Source organism: Natator depressus, chromosome 1 (genome assembly GCF_965152275.1).
Source record: "Natator depressus isolate rNatDep1 chromosome 1, rNatDep2.hap1, whole genome shotgun sequence".
NCBI classification, from domain to species: domain Eukaryota; kingdom Metazoa; phylum Chordata; order Testudines; family Cheloniidae; genus Natator; species Natator depressus.
In genome coordinates, this window is record NC_134234.1 from 85,618,169 (window position 1) to 85,636,597 (window position 18,429).

At 40.9% G+C, this 18,429-nt stretch overlaps 1 long non-coding RNA gene across 1 annotated transcript in view; it reads right to left on the reverse strand.

Moving 5' to 3' along the window:
* LOC141993142 (uncharacterized) overlaps window positions 1-18,429 on the reverse strand; it is a 94,913-nt gene that overhangs the window by 8,739 nt on the left and 67,745 nt on the right. The window contains exon 2 of the long non-coding RNA XR_012640790.1: window positions 2,377-2,500. This is a non-coding gene — a long non-coding RNA (uncharacterized LOC141993142). The remainder of the gene's footprint in view (window positions 1-2,376; window positions 2,501-18,429) is intronic.

The following is an 18,429-nucleotide window of genomic DNA, read 5'->3' on the forward strand; positions in this document are numbered from 1 at the left end:
CCCTAACGGGGCACAGAGGAACATTTGGGGGGCAGCAGTGATGCCAGCCCTGCCCACTTACATTCTGAGACATGTGTCCACCCTATTTCTAATTAAAAAAACTGATGATTGATCATCCCCACAGCATACAGTGTATATCTGCATTGTCAGGTGGGGGAGCAACTGCAGCAGAATGGCAGCTGCATGTCCTGAGGTCTTCATATAAAAGAAGAGGATCAGCATACAACACAATCAAGTCTCCCTTCTCCTCACAGCACAGCCAACGGTAATGGGAGAAGTGGAGAAATCTCTTTCCATCTCTTCCCCGAGGAACAGTCTTTGAGTGAGTTCTGAAGAAAAGGAAGCTAACTTGAGCCTGCCCCTTCCTTTCTCTCCCTCCTCTCAGGACCCACAGGGTTGTCTTTCCCTCTGCTGGTTTGATCAAAAATCCCTCACACTGAGTTGACAGGGTGGGGGTAGACATTTACGGTGTGAGAATACAGCATAATAGAGAGAAAGTGCTTTACATTAGAGATGGGGGAAAATAAGATATAAAAATTATAGGGCAGAGGGAGCCTGGGGATGAGTCAAGTTGACTTTCTTTAGGCAAAAGTTCTAATTCCTTCTCATTGACTCATTCCTGGCAGTATTGCCTGGATGTGGGCTTCAACATAATGAAATAACGTATATAGGATGGCCACTAAGATGCCATCACTGAAGTACTGAAGAAAAATTTATACAAAATACTTGAGGATCTCAGCAAAGAAATAAACCCCAAGCCTGCTTCAGACAGGTAATTGGACTGGAAACCAGGTTATTTCCAAGCCTATGATCTGTGGCCAAGGTTTTTTTAAAAAATGGGTGCGTAAAGCTAGGCTACCAGATTCATATTTAAGCACTTGAATAATAAATGACCTGATTTTCAAAATTACTGAGTGTGGCACTGGCAGACCAGATGCCAGTTCTTGCTAAGGCTTTAGGCTTCAGCCTAACCCTTACAAATTCATTGCTGGAAACCAATCTGTTTCACCTGTGGGTCAGTAAGATTAAGATGGGTACTGGACTTATACCAATGTGTTTAGTGTTTAAACTTTAAGAAATGTTTGCAGTGCCGAGTTTACAATGGCTCCAGTGGCTCGATGGAGCCGGGCCCATGCTCAGAGGGGGCCCTGAGCTTGCTCCGCTTGCACTGCACCCCAAGACCCCACTGGCTCCCCCTGCCCACCACTTGCTCCTCTCGGCCTGCCTGCCGGCTACCCGAGGGCATCTCTCCACCCCCTGATCCCACCCCCTCCTCCTCTCAGTCTCCTGGCCAGACCCCAGTGCACCTCCAGCTTTGGGCAGTCTCTGCTTCCCACCACCTGTGGAGCCCCACCTGTCTCCCTGGAGTTGAGCCGCTTGGGACTGGTGCAGAGGCCTGGCCAATCTCAGCCAGGTGTGTGTGTGGGGTTGAGGGTGGGAGGGGGGGAACAGTGTGAAGGGCTTGGCTGGGACCCTGCAGGCAAGTGCGTCTTGAGGGACCCCGGCTGGGGTAGGTCCCGGTCTGGCTGATCGCGCCACTCCGGAGGGGCCGGAGCGATTCCCAGCCCTGGGACCAGCCCTGGCTGCGCTGCTGGCTCAGCCCAGCAGACACAGTCGCCTCCCAGCAGGGCCAGTGAGTGCAGCTGGGAGGCAGGGCTTGGGAGAGTGGGTCTGTGGGGGGTATGCGGGGGGGTGCTGGGCTGTGAAGGGGTGGGAGGATCTATGTGTGTTGGGACACTAGGGAGTGGGGGTTCTTTGGGGGGTGCTGGGCAATTGTGGTGGGGCTGTGGGCAGGGGTGGTGTTTTGCACGGTGCTGCGCATTTGTGGGTGGGATGGGGGAGCGCTGGGCATAGTGGTTCCAAGGGGCCTCTGGCCATAGGGAGTCAGGGGGTGTTGGGCAGGGCGACTGTGTGGTGTGGCATGGGCCTTCCCCTGAGGGGAAGGGGAATGCCGGCAGCACAAGGCCGGGCAGGCCACAGTGCATCTGGCAACTTCTGGTTTGTAAATAGTGCCCTCGCACTGGGCGGAGCAGGGCTGCCCCTGTCATGCCATGCCCATTGCCTCTGGCTGGCCCCTGGCAATGCTGCATTGCCTCCATGGTGGCCCACAAATATGTTTGGCGCCGGGCCCACAAAAGTTTAATCCAGCCCTGACTGTTTGTAAATTGCTGCATGCATTAATCTCCCTTATCTTTATGGTAATATTTAATAAGGTAATATTTAAGTTTTTGCTTTGTAATTGTACAAAATGTTTGCTCTGAAACTGTGAACTTGTCAGGAGGGATCATCTCCTGCCCATCAAGAAGGGCTATCTAAACTAAATGGGCCATTGCGAAACATCAGAATACAAAGTTTTTGTTAATTGCCTCTTCATACCCATGCAGAGGATACTTGCAGATGGACTCTTCCCAAGAGCTTGAATTCTGGAAGAAGAAAATAAAAATAACTGACTGGAGAATTTTTCATCTGTATTGCTGTTTGGACTCTCACTGGGCCGGAGCTACAAAACAGAAGTGGAGATTCCAGGGTCAACCTGGGTTAGCCCTAAAAGCCATTCAAAGCTTATTACAACTCTGTCATCTTTTGAAACCATACAGCATAATTCATTTGTATATATATATATATATATATATATATATATATATATATATATATATATTTGCCTGCTTTCAACTTGTAATAACTCTCTCATTTATTTTATTAGTTAATAAATCTTTAGATAGTTTACTATAGGATTGTCTATAAGCGTTGTCTTTGGTGTGAGATCTAAGGTATATATTTAACTGCGGTAAGTGACTGGTCCGTTGGGACTGGGAGTATCCTGAATCTTTTATGATCTTTGGTGTATAAGAACCATCTGTCACTAATTCCAGCTTGACTTGGTGGCAAGTTAGACTGGAATGCTCAAGGGGACTGTCTCTGACTCCTTGGTAAGACTGTTATAGTGCTTTAGGAGTTCACAACTGTTACCTGATTGGTGAAATCTAATTATAGAACATACAACCAGTTTGGGGTCTCTGCCCTGCTTCTTGACAGTCTGCTCTGAGGTAGGCACTCACTGTCATGAACCACTGTAGACAGACTGACACTGAGAACCCACAGCTCTCATGGATTTCAAAGTGGATGGTTGAGTATTCAACCATTGAAAATAGGACCATTTATTTAGATGCCTAAATATGGTCTGAGGAGCCTAAATTTAGGCTTCTATTTTTAGCATTTTGCCATATTATTAATACATGGTTCATTTTCTACGCCTGTTCAGTTCTTAATTTCACTGTAGAGATTGTTAAGAGGTCAATGTACACATTAACTGAAAATAAATAAAAGCAAGTATTAAACTTTGAAGTTAGTGAAACCTGGCCTAGGTGTCCACTCAAGAAATTGACATAAATCAACTGCTCTTAATAAAGGAGGGACAGCCATGTTATCTACACATTTGTGGATATGTTGTAGTGGTTTCTTCAGACATGTGACTGCCTAGGAAGCATGCTAAGGGTCAATTCAGAGCTTGTGGAAGGAAGGGCAACATCATGGCCCATGAGACAAACAGGTATCGCAGCCTCTCTGCTAGCCAAGCTGCTGGAAGAACAGTCCCTCTGGGGTTAAGGAGACACCATGCCTGCAGGTTGTGGGGAGGATTCCATTCCACAGCTCCCATACATTTTGCTGCAGAAAAGTTGTTCTCTTGGGGGACAGAGGTGAATTTCATCCTCAGGGAAAACTACTGGCAACATAAGTCCAGCAAGACCTGTTACATGCTTTGGTATGCTGCATACCATGCCTTTATCATTGCTGTCAGTAACATATTAAAATGACAACCCTTTTAGAGCAATATATCTATTATTTTCTCCAAGTGCACAAATAATAATAATTTAAAAACTGCATAGAGTAATCATTCAGCACAATATCAATAACACTAAAATAATTCCCTGGACTGCAAATATTACAAGATGTCCCTTATTTAAGTCACCCTCTTAGGAAAAGCATGAGTGAATAGACAGGACTTGCAGTGTATTGTGAAAGGCAACAGCCTTAGGCTTTATTAGATCAAGGGGGGAAGCAAATCCCAGAATCAAGGACACTCCACTAATAAACAGCCTGTCTCTTGGGCCCAGACCTTCAAGTCTAGGGACAGTTATTTTAAATGTCCCAGCTGATTTCAACTGCCAGGTTGGAATATGAAGAGAGAGGTGATCTCTAAGATGAACAGGCCTCAAACCAGAAAGCCTTTTATAGCTCAAAACAATTATTTGTTGAATAAAGTATATGACAACATTTGATACTATTAATCAAATAAATTGTTCAAGCTGGCCCAACAATGTAAAAATGAATATTTGTTATCAATAATAGCAAAATTAACAAAATAGCATGGTCAAATATATTATCTGACCAGCTCTAATCCAATCAACATTGTGCATACACCTTTTTTCATATGTGTAAATCTGAGATGTTAAAACACCCATCTGTGTTAATTTATTCTAACTAATTTTCTGTTTTTCCTTTTTTACACTGTGGATAAGGGACTCATTTGCGTCCAACAAAAATAATGATAAATGTGATAAAACTAGGGATATATTTATGAAAAATTTAATGAACACATATTTATTTATTTAGTATGTGTATTGTGGTAGCACCCCAGTGAATACAATGCTTGAGCTGAATTTTGATGCTATATCATAATTAATCAAAAAACAGTTCAGGTTGCACAAAGGGGCTGAGTTTGGAGCTATCTGCCCAGATGACAGACCTCTCTCCTGGTTTAATACGGGTATGGCTGAATCCTATAGTATCTGTTTCCCCCACCAATGAAGGTAGCTTTTCTGGCATGAGAAGGTCTCTTGCAAAGGAAGAGACAGCAAAGGAAGGGTCAGAATGCAGCTGTATTCTGTCAATCTGCTACTGGGCATGTTGTCTCTTAGAAAAGCACAGACAGCTAATGAAAGAGAGTACTGCTCATAGGCAGCACTAACTTACATCTGGGCTGAAGCTAGATTAGATCTAGCTTGTAGAGGGAGTTCTAACCAGTTGCCAATGCCCTTTTTCCCATCCCTTTGTGCAAAGCAAATGTTGGCGCAGGAGAGATTCTGGGTCCAAATTTGTAATTTCTCCTTTAGTGAATAAATGGGTTATGCAACAACTTCCAGTTACCAGCCCAACAGTCTTTTTTCCATATATGTTGAATTGTCTTTCTTCCTCTGATAACATATTCCATTTGACTGTATATTTCAAGAGCTTTGCATGCACCATGTGAGATTTATATAGATGTGGAGCAACTTGAGATATAAAGCTCTGTTTGTCCTTTTTCTCATCTTCCTTGAAAATGAAAGGTAAACAATGTAGATTACAGCTAAAAAAATTAGAGCCAATCTTAAAACAAAACAACTGAACAATATTACTGTCTTCTTTACCATTCTAATATACAAGTAACACTGCAACAAAAAGTTCTATTTATGAACTTTTCTCCATTTTCATATCTGTCCTTATATTTGTAATAAATCTCTGATCTCATGATATTTCATTCAAGAGTCACCAATGTCTCTCATTTGTCAATCAACCACAATTTCAATTATTTTTAGTGAGAAATATAAATACAAGGAGCTAGAAAGTGCCATATGGAAAGAAGCTACATAATTCCTGAAAGACTTAAGATAATATTATACTGAAAAGATAATATAAACCTTTGATAGTAAAGAGCCCTTTCAGCACAATACTTCAGTATATTGTATTTCAAAACTTTTGTATGCACTATTACTTATTATGAATGTATTTGTATATCATTAGCTCCCACAATGTGCTAAGCATTCTCCAAAAATACAGGAAGACACAATCCTTTCCCAAAGAGGTTAAAATCTAAGTCCATGGGCCTGATTCTTGGTTTCCCTTCATCTTGTCTAGTTATGTTTACACCTGCATAAAGTAAGTACAATGTGAATGTAAAAATGCTATCATTTTGATTTGCACAAAATTACATATTGGACCAAATCCATGCTCAAGCATCATTTGTTATAGGCAGTGCTGCAGGTGACATCTATAGTTAAGGTCACCTAATATTTTCTGTTATTAGACCCTGTTTTCAGCTGGTTATCATTTTGCCAAACAGAAGTCATTTGGGTGGAGATTTTTCTACACTAGATATCTGTCTCAGGCTAATTTAAAAAAAAAATCAGCAAAAATGACTCAGCAGTTGCATAGAACAAGTTTAGGACAAAATAAATTGTTTTGTCCAGGGTAAGAATTTCTTACAAGAATTTCGCTGAGAAGCTCTAATGTTGCCTTTCTATGGGGCACAGACATGAAAGTTGGCATTGGGATAACCCTGTGTAAGGGATGTTTCTTTTGCTATCTCCATGAAAATCACCCAAATTTGGCCAAGTTATAAATCTCTTTAAAAGTTACAGTTCACACATGCTTAGGAGAAGATGGTTCGTGTTTGGCAGCAGTATCCTCTGAAGATTCTATCAGCACTGAGTATGCTGCATCACTTCACACTGACCAACCTGGATATGGACCATCGCCACTGAGGGACTGAGCATGCTCCATCTGGAGCTGAGTGGGACTTTCCTTGCAATCACTCCTTCCACCAGGAGCCAGTCTGGCCCCAGGCAACAGAAATGAGACCAGATAAAGACACTTCTGTGCTTTCAGTAACCCCTACAAATGGCCAGGCAACATGGAGAAGAAGGCTTGACTTGAATGCAGAAGGGTTAGGAAAAGGATAGGAATAGGATGGGAGTGACAGGAGAAAGGGGATGGGGCTAGGAGCCAAGAAGGGAGGAACAACAGCCAAAGTGAGCAAGTGAATTGCAAATGAAGGTACTGTGCTTTGAATATGTTTAGGGCTATAAAATGTTAAATACTGTGCAAACCCCAGACAGAGGAACCTCAAGTTGGGCACCCAAATTAGAGGGCACTTGAAAATTTAGCCTTAATCTCGGTATCTCAGATCCCCATCCATTAAATTGAGATAATAACTCCATTATACTTCACAGGGATGTTATGAAGATAAATTCATTGCTGTTTGTGAACCACTCAGATACTCTGGTGATGAGCCCCACAGAAAAGCTTATAAGTAAATTAATTATTCTGTATTTAGTGCAGGCTTTGAATGGTATATGGTAAATAAGGCCTGAGGCAACACACTGAATGTTAAAGATAAAAAGAAACACTGAACTCATTCAGTGAGCACCATCCCTCTTGTGCACTGTATGGGACAGAGGTTCTGTGGGAAAAAAATATATAATAGTGTAATTTAAGATTGTGTCATAATCCAAGGGGAGGCGGAGATGTCAGGTTGCATGGGCAGTCTAGTTCTGTTATTTTCTAACTTTGCTTGACTTGACTTTGCAGCCTTAATATATTTTCATTCTCCCCCCTCCCCCTGCTCCCCCGGCCCCATGTAATATTGCAGATCTTTTAGCAGTTTCACAAATGGTTGGGCTGTAGATCTGACAAAACTTTAAAAGGGACATACCATTACTGACGGCAGCTTTGTAACAGTTACACAGCCACACGGCACCCTTCCCTGAGGAGGGGTGGTCATGTCTGTTGCCCAGCTGAACACCTTGGTACTCAGGAATTTAGAGGTGATGATAGGGAGAATTCCTGCATCTGTCACAGCTCCAACAGGAAGGAATGCCTGGGACTTATACGGCCGCATAGCCATCTGGATTGCAGATTCAGCAGAGAGAAAGAGAGGGATTGATCTGTGTGTGTGTTGTTAAGGTAAGAAAATTACTTACTCTGGGCCCAATTCTAGCGAGTAGCATTTATGCTAGATAGTATCCATATTATCAGTGGGACTACTTGAGTAAGTCCTTAGTGTAAGCAAAGGTTGAAAAATATCAGGGACTCAGTGGCAACAATGTTCGCAATCTGATCACTGGGGTAATATCGTCCAGTTAAACAGAAATAAAAATGGATATATTCATTCAATTGTAAGCTCTTCAGAGCAAGAGGTGTGTCTTTTATGTGTTTATACTGCATTGAGCACAGTGGAGCCTCAGTTGTTCTTTGGGGCTTTTGAGAATAACTGCTACTGATTATATTGCTGGCATTTGATTATCTTCTGGGGCTTTGTTGAACTTACTGCTCAAAATGTAAAGCTGACCAGAACTCAGCTTAAAGAACAAAAGTGTCTTTATGCTTGGATGAGCCTTTTAAACTGTCTTTATCTAGTTCACATGGTTGTAATTATTTTGAGTTTTTTGAGAATTGCACCACATTTATACTGTGCTTACCAGTCAGGGAAACAATGATGCACTAATTAGCCCTTTGTCCCAGCGCTTTGTCGAACGCATTCCAAATGCAAGGTGAAGGGTGGCAGCATTACTGTGCTGACAAATAGCAGATTTTAACTCAAAAAGTTGATATGAGCTTCTCAGGATGCATTGTGGGGCAGCCCAAAGTTGAAGCAGTCAGTGAAAATGATGTGTTCAGGAATTTTAAAGGAAAAAATAGGAAGGAGAGGGGGGAATAACAGACTGCTCCTCCGTGAAAGAAGTGTTTTGTCCAGCCTGCTAAAATGAGCTAATTGTTGGTGTGTGGAGCTGGCACAAGTCCAGAGTTTTCAGACCTCACATTTTCTTAGCTTTTCTTTGTTTGATATACTTTACAGTATTTCTAACTGGTATAAAGATTTCTAACATCCTTCTTGTGTCGAAAAGGACAATAATGTTATTATTTTCGTTATGAAGTGAGAATAGTATTTTGTGACTCATTTTCAAAGAACAAGGGAAGGTTCCACATACTTCAGCACATGTGGTGATATAGTAGATGCTGGATTAGAATCAACAGACTTTTGGCCTGAATTTAAGAGATCTTTGGTCTCCTTGTGTTTTTAAAATTAAAATTTACATTCAGTGCTCCTCCCTTTTTTCCTGCTGAGACTTCTCTCTCTCACTTTCTCTCTCCTTCATAGTGAGTCACAATCATGCATACCCTGTTAGGACTATTGTAGATTCTTTCTTGCTTTCTTGTTATTATTTTTATTTTCATTTCAGTAGCACCCAGCACCCCAGTCAGGTAGAGGACCTAATTGACTAGCCACTTGTAAAACACTACTGAAAAAAAGTATTTATAAACATTTATTTTGACAAAAGCCCAAAATAAATTTCAGTGGTATTCATGACCCTTTTTATTAATTTTCCAGGGACATTCCTTGGAATAACTTTGTACATGAGGATTTGTGCAAAGCAAAAGTCTTCGGATTCTTCAAGCAAATATGATTTCATATGCTGGTTCATGTCATAAGTGTTCACAAAACCATCTTGGAATCCCTTTTAATTTTCCTCCTCCTGTTTATAAAAGTTTCTGTCATCCAGTTAGGCAGAAGAGACAACTGAAACTTTGTGATACACTAGGAAGAATAATGTATATGAAATATTGAAGATGTAATCAAAGTAAATAGTTCAAGGGCAACCCTGAGGCTGAAATATGTTCCCACAGAATATTTATTGAAATATTGTGAATAGCCATAACATTTGAAATAATCCAAAGCCTGTTCTGACTAATTCAGAAACAGAAAACGGCAAAACACACAGAGGTTAAGATTTGCAAAAGAGCTCAGCATTTGCCTAACTCCATTTTCATTTGAAGGCAATGGGTGTTTCAGTAGGAAACTTGAAAATCTCAAACTGAACAAGTTATTTGCTAAATACAATTCACTCAGCTGTATTTTTAACATTCAGGGATTTGATGAGTAATCAGTTACTGTCCAGATCAGTTACTGTCCAGTTGCTGTCCAAATCCCACTGAATAAAAAAAATCTTGTTCACTGAAACATGTGAATTGACAGAGTGTCTTAATACAGTTATAATGTGTATCTTCAAGTTTAAATGCCATTGCATTATGAGAGGGGATGTTTTAATAGTTCATTAATACATTCCTTGAGTGTGCATAAGTGTCTTCAAACACTGAAGCATGTATTCATAAACCTTATAATTTGTATAATCTTGAAAGAATTCTGTTACATCTTCAACTGTAAATTTAATTTGTTTTCTCAACAAATTTTTACAAATCTTAAGAAAGGGTGCTTTGTATACTATCCTGCTGGTGTGGAAAATCATTCCTACTATAAAGATAAGATAAAATAGTGAGGAAAAGTTATACAGTCAATCCTGTTCTCTACTAGTTTGAATGAAGTACATAACCCCCAGGACTCCTTTTACTTCTCATACCTCCGTTACTGTACATGCTACTTGACAGTCAATAGGTATTTTTCTCTTTCACTTTTTATTAGAAAACAGTTCATGTTTGTAGGTTTTGCAGTGGGGAAAAAAGTTGAAAGTGGCTGGTGAACAAATAGGGGCTGGTGATAGACCAACTAGGTACTGTACAAGTAAGATGGGACAGGAGCTGTGTCCCAAGAAGCCAAAAAGAAAGTGAGCTATTTTAACTTAAAAAAAAAATAGTAGAACAAGCTAGAATTAATTAATTATTATTATTATATGTTGGGCCATATTTTTTTGGTCCACTGACACATGCATTGGTATGTTGCAAGTCTACACATCTTCAATCATTAAGGCATGGCTCTGAATCCCTGTAGTTCTCTTATCATATCTTATTCTCATTAGGAAGGAGAGACCACATTTTGGCAAACTGAAATCTCACTTGAAGATTGAGCATTCTAGTTTACAACTGAACTTGAAACTGTTGAGTTTCATGTCCTGCTTTTGACAAGATTGTTGTATTTTTAAAATGTTTATTTTATTTCCCCAGTGGTCTTTAAACCTGTTTTCAAAGCCATTTAGTCAGGATATGTTTTTAAACATATTGTCTCTTGCAACAACAGTTTCAAAGGGGGAAAATGTTTCTTGAAACTCAAAAGATTTTTATTAAACCCCAAACCAAATAACTCCCCAAATGTTCTCAACGTTTCACAACTCCCCCCTTAACAGCACTTAATTCTGCTGTCCCATATTATATGCACTTCCTTTCATTTCAGAATATATATTGCATGCTATAGCTTCCAGGCCCGACTGAGGACTTACCAACTGAAGCCTGCTCTTTTGCCATTCACCTGCGCTAATGGAGGAAGAAACCATAGGGAACATCATCCCATACCTTCCCACACCATAGTTGTACCGGATTATAATTCAAAACCAAGAGAGCTCCAGGTTGGGGGACCAGCTACTACCCAGGCACAGTGGTGCCAAGGGACTTATTAGAAGCATGATCACAGCTTAGGGTATGCTCAGAACTTTGATACTCTGATGATGCAAGCAGTAGAACAACCTAACATTGATCAAACACATACTTCCCCCAGTCATCGCTGTACAGCCAGCACCAGGCAAAGCACTATGTTTCTCCTTTCCAAAGAAGCATTTCCATTCAACTGTCCTGAAAACTGTGCCAGCAAATACTTTTTTGCTGTATAACTGCATCTACATTCAAACTTTTGCAGGTACAAAAATGTCATAAAAAATCACCCCTGGCAAAATTTCTAGTGTAGACCTGGCATCATTATTTATTTTAAAAGCTAAGACAGGAGAACACTTGAGAAGCCTTTCTGCGTCCCTTTACCTGGCCATTTGCATCCCTCCATGACAATGTGTCCCACACTTTGAGAAACACTGCTAAAGTAAGTTTACATTCATAGAAGACAAATCTTTTTTTGTTGTTGAATTTCTTAAGCATATAATGGCCCACATTCTGATCCCCTTAGTCCCAATGCATGGAGTAGTACCATTGGGGTCTTTAGGAATACATGAGAGAAGTAAGTTGCTATTCAACTTAAATGAGGGTGGCAGAATCTGGCCCAATATGAAGCTGAGGGAGAATTATATGAATGTAGTATCCATGACAATCAACCCACGACAATACCTTTCTACGCTGCACACACTAGAACAGTTGGATAGAGCTGGGTGCAAAAAGGGGAAAAAATAACTAAACCCATTTTGATGTTTTTATATTGTGGAAAGATAAGACCAGCTCTATAACTGATCACAAATAGGAAATGTTTCATTAAAATTTCATTGGGAAGTTTTCCTGATTTTTATTTTAATTTAATTTTATTTTATTTTAAAGTTTTACTGAAATTTCTCAAAAACCTCAAAAAAAAAAAAGACCAACTCTATTTAATATGTTGCATTAGTAGCAGTTTTCCTGCATAAGGTTTAAGACATTAAAATAAATTAAAATTTTCAAAACAGAGGGATGGGTTACAATTGAATTAAATTACCAGCTAAAATCCAGATTAAACCACCCTCACTTGCCTTGAGTGACACCTTACTATTCTTTTGCAATGGGACTACTAGTGAAGGAAGGCACTACTCAAAGTAATGGCACTAGAACCTGGTTCTACAGGACAGAAAACAAAATAAATTTAAACCCCTTCAAAACAAATGGCAATCCCCTTATTTTCATTGGCTAGAAGTTATTCACACAAGTAATACCTCTGAATGGATGTGCTTATTTGAGAAAGTGCTCATTTTTTTAAGTTTTTGAGAAAGGGAGTTACAGTCTGGCCCTTAATGTATAATGTGCTATGACAGCCTATGAACCTGTTAGGCTTTTTACATACACTTTATAAAAAGGGGTTCTCATTCTCTGCTGCTACATAGTGCAATGATAATCACCTTCATTTCCTTCATAGTACTGTGGGGTGATTCTGTGCAATATCCTCTAAAGTGTAGCAAAATGAAATGTTGAATAATTATTTGTATAAAGATACAATATTTCATAACGGTACTGGGAATGTTTAAAACACTAGGGAAATGTATAGGGCTCAGAATGCTTTGTTTAATAATTGGAAAAAAGGAAGGGGAAGTTCTTATTTATTTATTTAGGGAAATGAATATGCATTTTGACAAAGAGATTTCATGCCTCATGTCTCATCACTATCTTTTCCTCTATAGAGAGTATTTATTTAATTATAAATGAACTACTTGAGCCAAAGGATTTATTAAAAACAAACAAACAAACAAACAAAAAACCCTAACACCAATTATTTGGGAGTGTTCTTTAACTATTTACAATGAGTTAAAACTGTAGGTAGTTCATCTAATTGATGAATACCTAACTGGGTCCTAGGAGACAATTAGGTCTACCTGAACCTCATGAGAGAACAATTAACTTCTAAAGAAGGCTGTAGAAGCAGAGGCCTGGCAAACCATCAGGTGTTTTAAAATGCAGGCTAATAAAGCACCTACATAATTATAAATAAAGAGAAGTCTTTGCAGAGGACTGAAATCAAAGTGTACACTAATTTAACATTGGCACTTTAAGGTTATATTAAACAGATGCAAGAGACATCTATGTGAATGCACCTTCGGCCTGTTAGAATCACAGACTCATAGAATATTAGGGTTGGAAAAAACCTCAGGAGTCATCTAGTCCAACCCCTGCTCAAACAGGACCAACTCCAACTAAATCATCCCAGCCAAGGCTTTGTCAAGCTGGGCCTTAAAAACCTTGAAGGATGGAGATTCCACCACCTCCCTAGGTAACCCATTCCAGTGCTTCAGCACCCTCCTAGTGAAATCATGTTTCCTAATATCCAACCTAGACCTCCCCCACTGCAACTTGAGACCATTGCTTCTTGTTCTGTCATCTGCCACCACTGAGAATAGCCTAGCTCCATCCCCTTTGGAACCCCCCCTTCAGGTAATTGAAGGCTACCAATAAATCCCCCCTCACTCTTCTCTTCTGCAGACTAAATAACCCCAGTTCCCTCAGCCTCTCCTCATAAGTCATGTGCCCCAGCCCCCTAATATTTTTTTTTGCCCTCTGCTGGACTCTCTCCAATTTGTCCACATCCCTTCTGTAGTGGAAGGACCAAAACTGGACACAATACTCCAGGTGTGGCCTCACCAGTGCCGAATAGAGGGGAATAATCACTTCCCTCGATCTGCTGGCAATGCTCAGACTCATACAGCCCAATATGCCATTGGCCTTCTTGACAACAAGGGCACACTGCTGACTCATATCCAACTTCTCATCCACTGTAATCCCCAGGTCCTTTTCGGTCCTTTTCTGCAGAACTGCTGCTTAGCCAGCCGATCCCAGCCTGTAGCAGTGCATGGAATTCTTCCTTCCTAAGTGCAGAACTCTTCACTTGTCCTTGTTGAACCTCATCAGATTTCTTTTGGCCCAATCCTCCAATTTTTCTAGGTCACTCTGGACACTATCCCTACCCTTCATCGTATCTACCTCTCCCCCCAGCTTAGTGTCATCTGCGAACTTGCTGACGGTGCAATTAATCCCATTATCCAGATCATTAATAAAGATGTTGAACAAAAGCGGCTCCAAGATTGACTCCTGGAGCACTCCACTTGATACCTGCTGCCAACTAGACATCGAGCCATTGATCACTACCCATTGAGTCTGATAATCTAGCCAGCTTTCTATCCACCTTATAGCCATTCATCCAATCCATACTTTTTTAACTTGCTAGCTAGAATACTGTGGGAGACCGTAGCAAAAGCTTTGCTAAAGTCAAGATATATTACATCCACCACTTTCCTCATAACCACAGAGCCAGTTATCTCATCATAGAAGACAATCAGTTTGGTCAGGCATGACTTGCCCTTGGTGAATCCATGTTGACTGTTCCTGATCGCCTTCCTCTCCTCCAAGTGCCCCTCGTCCTTCTACTGGGTGATGCCCAAGCCACCTGGTATCACTGCTCCCCCCCCATGTTATTCAAGGCTCCCTTGAAAACTCTGTTCTAGCTAAAAAGGGAGTGTGAATGTAAAAGCGTGTGATGATAGGTTGCAGTCTGGAGGAGGAACAGTGATGTTAGAATTGGCAGCACAACAATATCACGTATTACGTAGTAATATAGTTCAATATTTTCAAACTTGAGCACTGAAACTTGAACTATCAACATCTATATATAGGCACTACAATATAACCAGCCTCAATTTAGAAGTGCTGAGCCCTCACAGCTCCCATTGAAGCCAATGGTAATATAGGATCCTGTGAAAATGTGTATCACCCCTTGAAGCGTCAACTTGGAGTTCACAAACAGAACAGAGTTAAGGAGATTTCATGCTCTACCCTAGTGACCTATGTCAACAGGAAAAGGATATTTTGATGGCTGGTGGGCAGGCAGCAGGTGGGCTGACCTGACCAGACATAAATAGTTTGCTTGAACTTTTAGTTTGGAGATGTGACCCTGAGTCCTGAGGTAAGAGCCTTTGATCTATTGTCCCATGTCCTCCTTCCCTAGAGCGTCATTAAAGGATATATACTTCTTTTGATTAGTTTGTTTTGTCTTCTCATTGCCCTGATCTGTACAAGTGGGTTGGCTGATTGATAGTTGGGGGAAGGTAAAGTAGGACTCACTGACAGTACCATACTGGGCCAAAAAGGGGTCTCATGGGGTGGCCCATCCCTTTACAAATATTAACAACTTATGACCCCGATGTCTTCACTAGGTTTGTCTTTTTAGTAGCCATAAGACATATTTTATGCAGATGCTGACATTTACTCTGGGTAAGTAAGGTTAAGGTGATTTCTCCACAGTAGCCATATTGGGCTCTGGGGAAGAGAAAAGAACCATTTTTTCAGTGCAGTGACTAAACATATTACTCCTGACAACTGCACATACCAGTGAAGGCAGGGGAGGGGAAAGGAGGAGTGCACATGATGATACACTGGAGAAAAGAGATATGTACACATAACAGAATCAAGCTGTGAGCACTGGATTAGATTAAATCTCTCTTTTTCTTTTCCCCTTCTCCCCTACCTCCAATTAGGGGGAAAGGCTCATCTACTGCTGTGCTCCTCTCTCTGCATCTTTTTTCATGGCTCTTTGTTAGCTTCTCTCCAGGAAGCAGCATGAAACTGATATGAGAAGCCTCAGAGCAGCAACAATACCTCCTGGAAATTAAATAACAACAAAAAAGCTCAGAAAACTTTGTTTAATAGAATTCAATAAAGATACTGAAAAGTGCCTGCTGCAGGGATTTTTTTTTCCTCTTGGCCTCTTTTAGTTGATGGTGCTGCCAAAAATGGAATACCCTAAATATGATGTACAACCTCATTTATATTTTTACGCTGCAACTTTTTACTTTTTTCCCAATCTGACACAGCACTATTTCAGAATATATATAGATATATATGTACATCAGTTGCAAACTTGAGCACACTGATTCAGCAGTGCTACAGTACTAGACCTGTTATATAAGCCAACAGTGCTTGAGGTCTCATCTAGATGGATTGCAGAATGGAAGAGGTGGGTTCCATTGAGGTGCTCAATAGGGCTGTCAAGTCTGTTTGAAATGCTGCTGAAGGATGGAAAGGAACATGAGGTAGGCATGGAGTCTCCCAAGATTGGTGTCTTGGTGTCCCTAGCCTCTGTCAGAGGGTGGAGATGGATGGCAGGAGAGAGATCACTTGATCATTACCTGTAAGGTTCACTCCATCTGGGATACCTGGCATTGGCCACTGTCGGTAGACAGGATACTGGGCTGGATGGACCTTTGGTCTGACCCAGTATGGCCATTCTTATGTTCTTAAGATTCCCTGCACACAAATACTTTTCTTCAAATTGTTTTGAAACTTGCCTTATGAGACCACAGTCTGCCTGGCAAAAGGGACCCTTGAGCCCCTTTTAGTGGCAAAAGATGGGCTGTAGTTGTTTGTCCCTACCTCACAGCTGATGTGGTCTCCTATTACAGGGTCCTGGCAGGAGTTTAAAAGTGAGTCATCCTACCACAGTTCTAGCCTGACATTTTTTTCATATGAATGAGGCAAATCCCTCCATTCATCCTGTCCCCAGTGAAAATCCTGTTCATCTTGTTGATTTAATTCAAGTTTTTCTCCAAGGATAAAACGGACCAGACATGATCTGGTACAGAATGCCAGTCTTCACTTGTCTATACCATAACTAAAAATATTTATATGAAGGTTGCTACTGTGGAGGTACCACAAGTTAATTCAAGGGGGAAATGCCAGTTTTTGGAAGGAGAGGAAGATGGGAAACCACTGCTATGTAAGTGTAAACCCCTTCAATGTTCTGATGACGTTCCACTCTATTCTGCTGACTCCTGGATTTAATGAAGTCAATTAAAATTGATGCTCTACTACATGTACCTTGCTGTCAAAGCCAATGAGTTAAGGACCCACAACCCAGGACAGAACTTCAAAAGACCACAGCTTCTATTAAAGCATCTAAAGCAGAGGTGGCCAACCTGTGGCTCCGGGACCACATGCAGCTCTTCAGAAGTTAATATGAGTCTCCTTGTATAGGCACCGACTCCAGGGCTGGAGCTACAGGCACCAACTTTCCAATGTGCCGGGGGGTGCTCACTGCTCAACCCCTGGCTCTGCCACAGGCCCTGCCCCCACTCCACCCCTTCCCGACCCCTCCCCTGAGCCTGCCGTGCCCTTGCTCCTTCCCTCTCCCCCCCAGAGCCTCCTGCATTCCATGAAACAGCTGACCGGGAGGTGCGGGGAAGAAGTGGAAGGGGCTGATTGGTGGGGCTGCTGGTGGTTGGAAGATGCTGGGAGCGGGTGATGGGAACTGCTGGGGGGCTGCTGACATATTACTGTGGCTCTTTGGCAATGTACATTGGTAAATTCTGACTCTTTCTCAGGCTCAGATTGGCCACCCCGATCTAAACAGGATACCCAAAACTGAGTTGCCAATATGAACTTTATTTTATTTCATGTTTGTTGGTTTTCTGCTTGGACACAGCAGATAAAGTAGTTTCTGAGAAAACATTGATAGCCTGGCTTTATAGTCAACATTCACTTTTTGTGATGTGAACAAAGAAACGTGATATCAGACTAAAGAAACCTCCAAAATTATTCAAATTGTAATCCATAATCTGCAGCTAATACCCTACCTAACTACCCCCATTATGAAGACTACAAGGGTGAATTTATTTAATCATTTATACTGATATTGGTACATTTTCTAATCAAATTAAATAGCCAGAAGTAGGACTAATAAATCTTCCCCTATAAGTGTGTTCACTATGGTCCATGACCGGAACACACACACACATTAAAAAACAAAAATCTTCTCTATCTAGCCGCTTTATTCTTGGCTGTGCTGATCTGTTTTAAGCAATAAGAAAATAAAATCTCAAATACATAATGCAATTTCAGAAGTTGTTTATTCTGGGCAAACAATCAGAAATATTGTGTCTGACATTGTTGAAAGTCCCCATTGAAATATTAAGGCTAGAAAGGGACAAGGTGGGTGAGGCAATATCTTCTATTGTATCAACTTCTGTTGGTGAAAGGGACAAGCTTTTGAGCTTCACTGAGCTTTTCTTCAGGTTTCTGCAAACAATAATGCAAACATGGATAGAAAGGGCGGTTCTATTAATATGCACCATACACCACATAGAAAGGAAATATCCTTGATTACTGGAAACAGATACTATGTGATGTCTAGGTGGTCTATACAGTTGAATAATTGATAAAGAAAAAATCAATTTGCCTCATTAAAAATCAATAAAAAACATATTTTAAGCT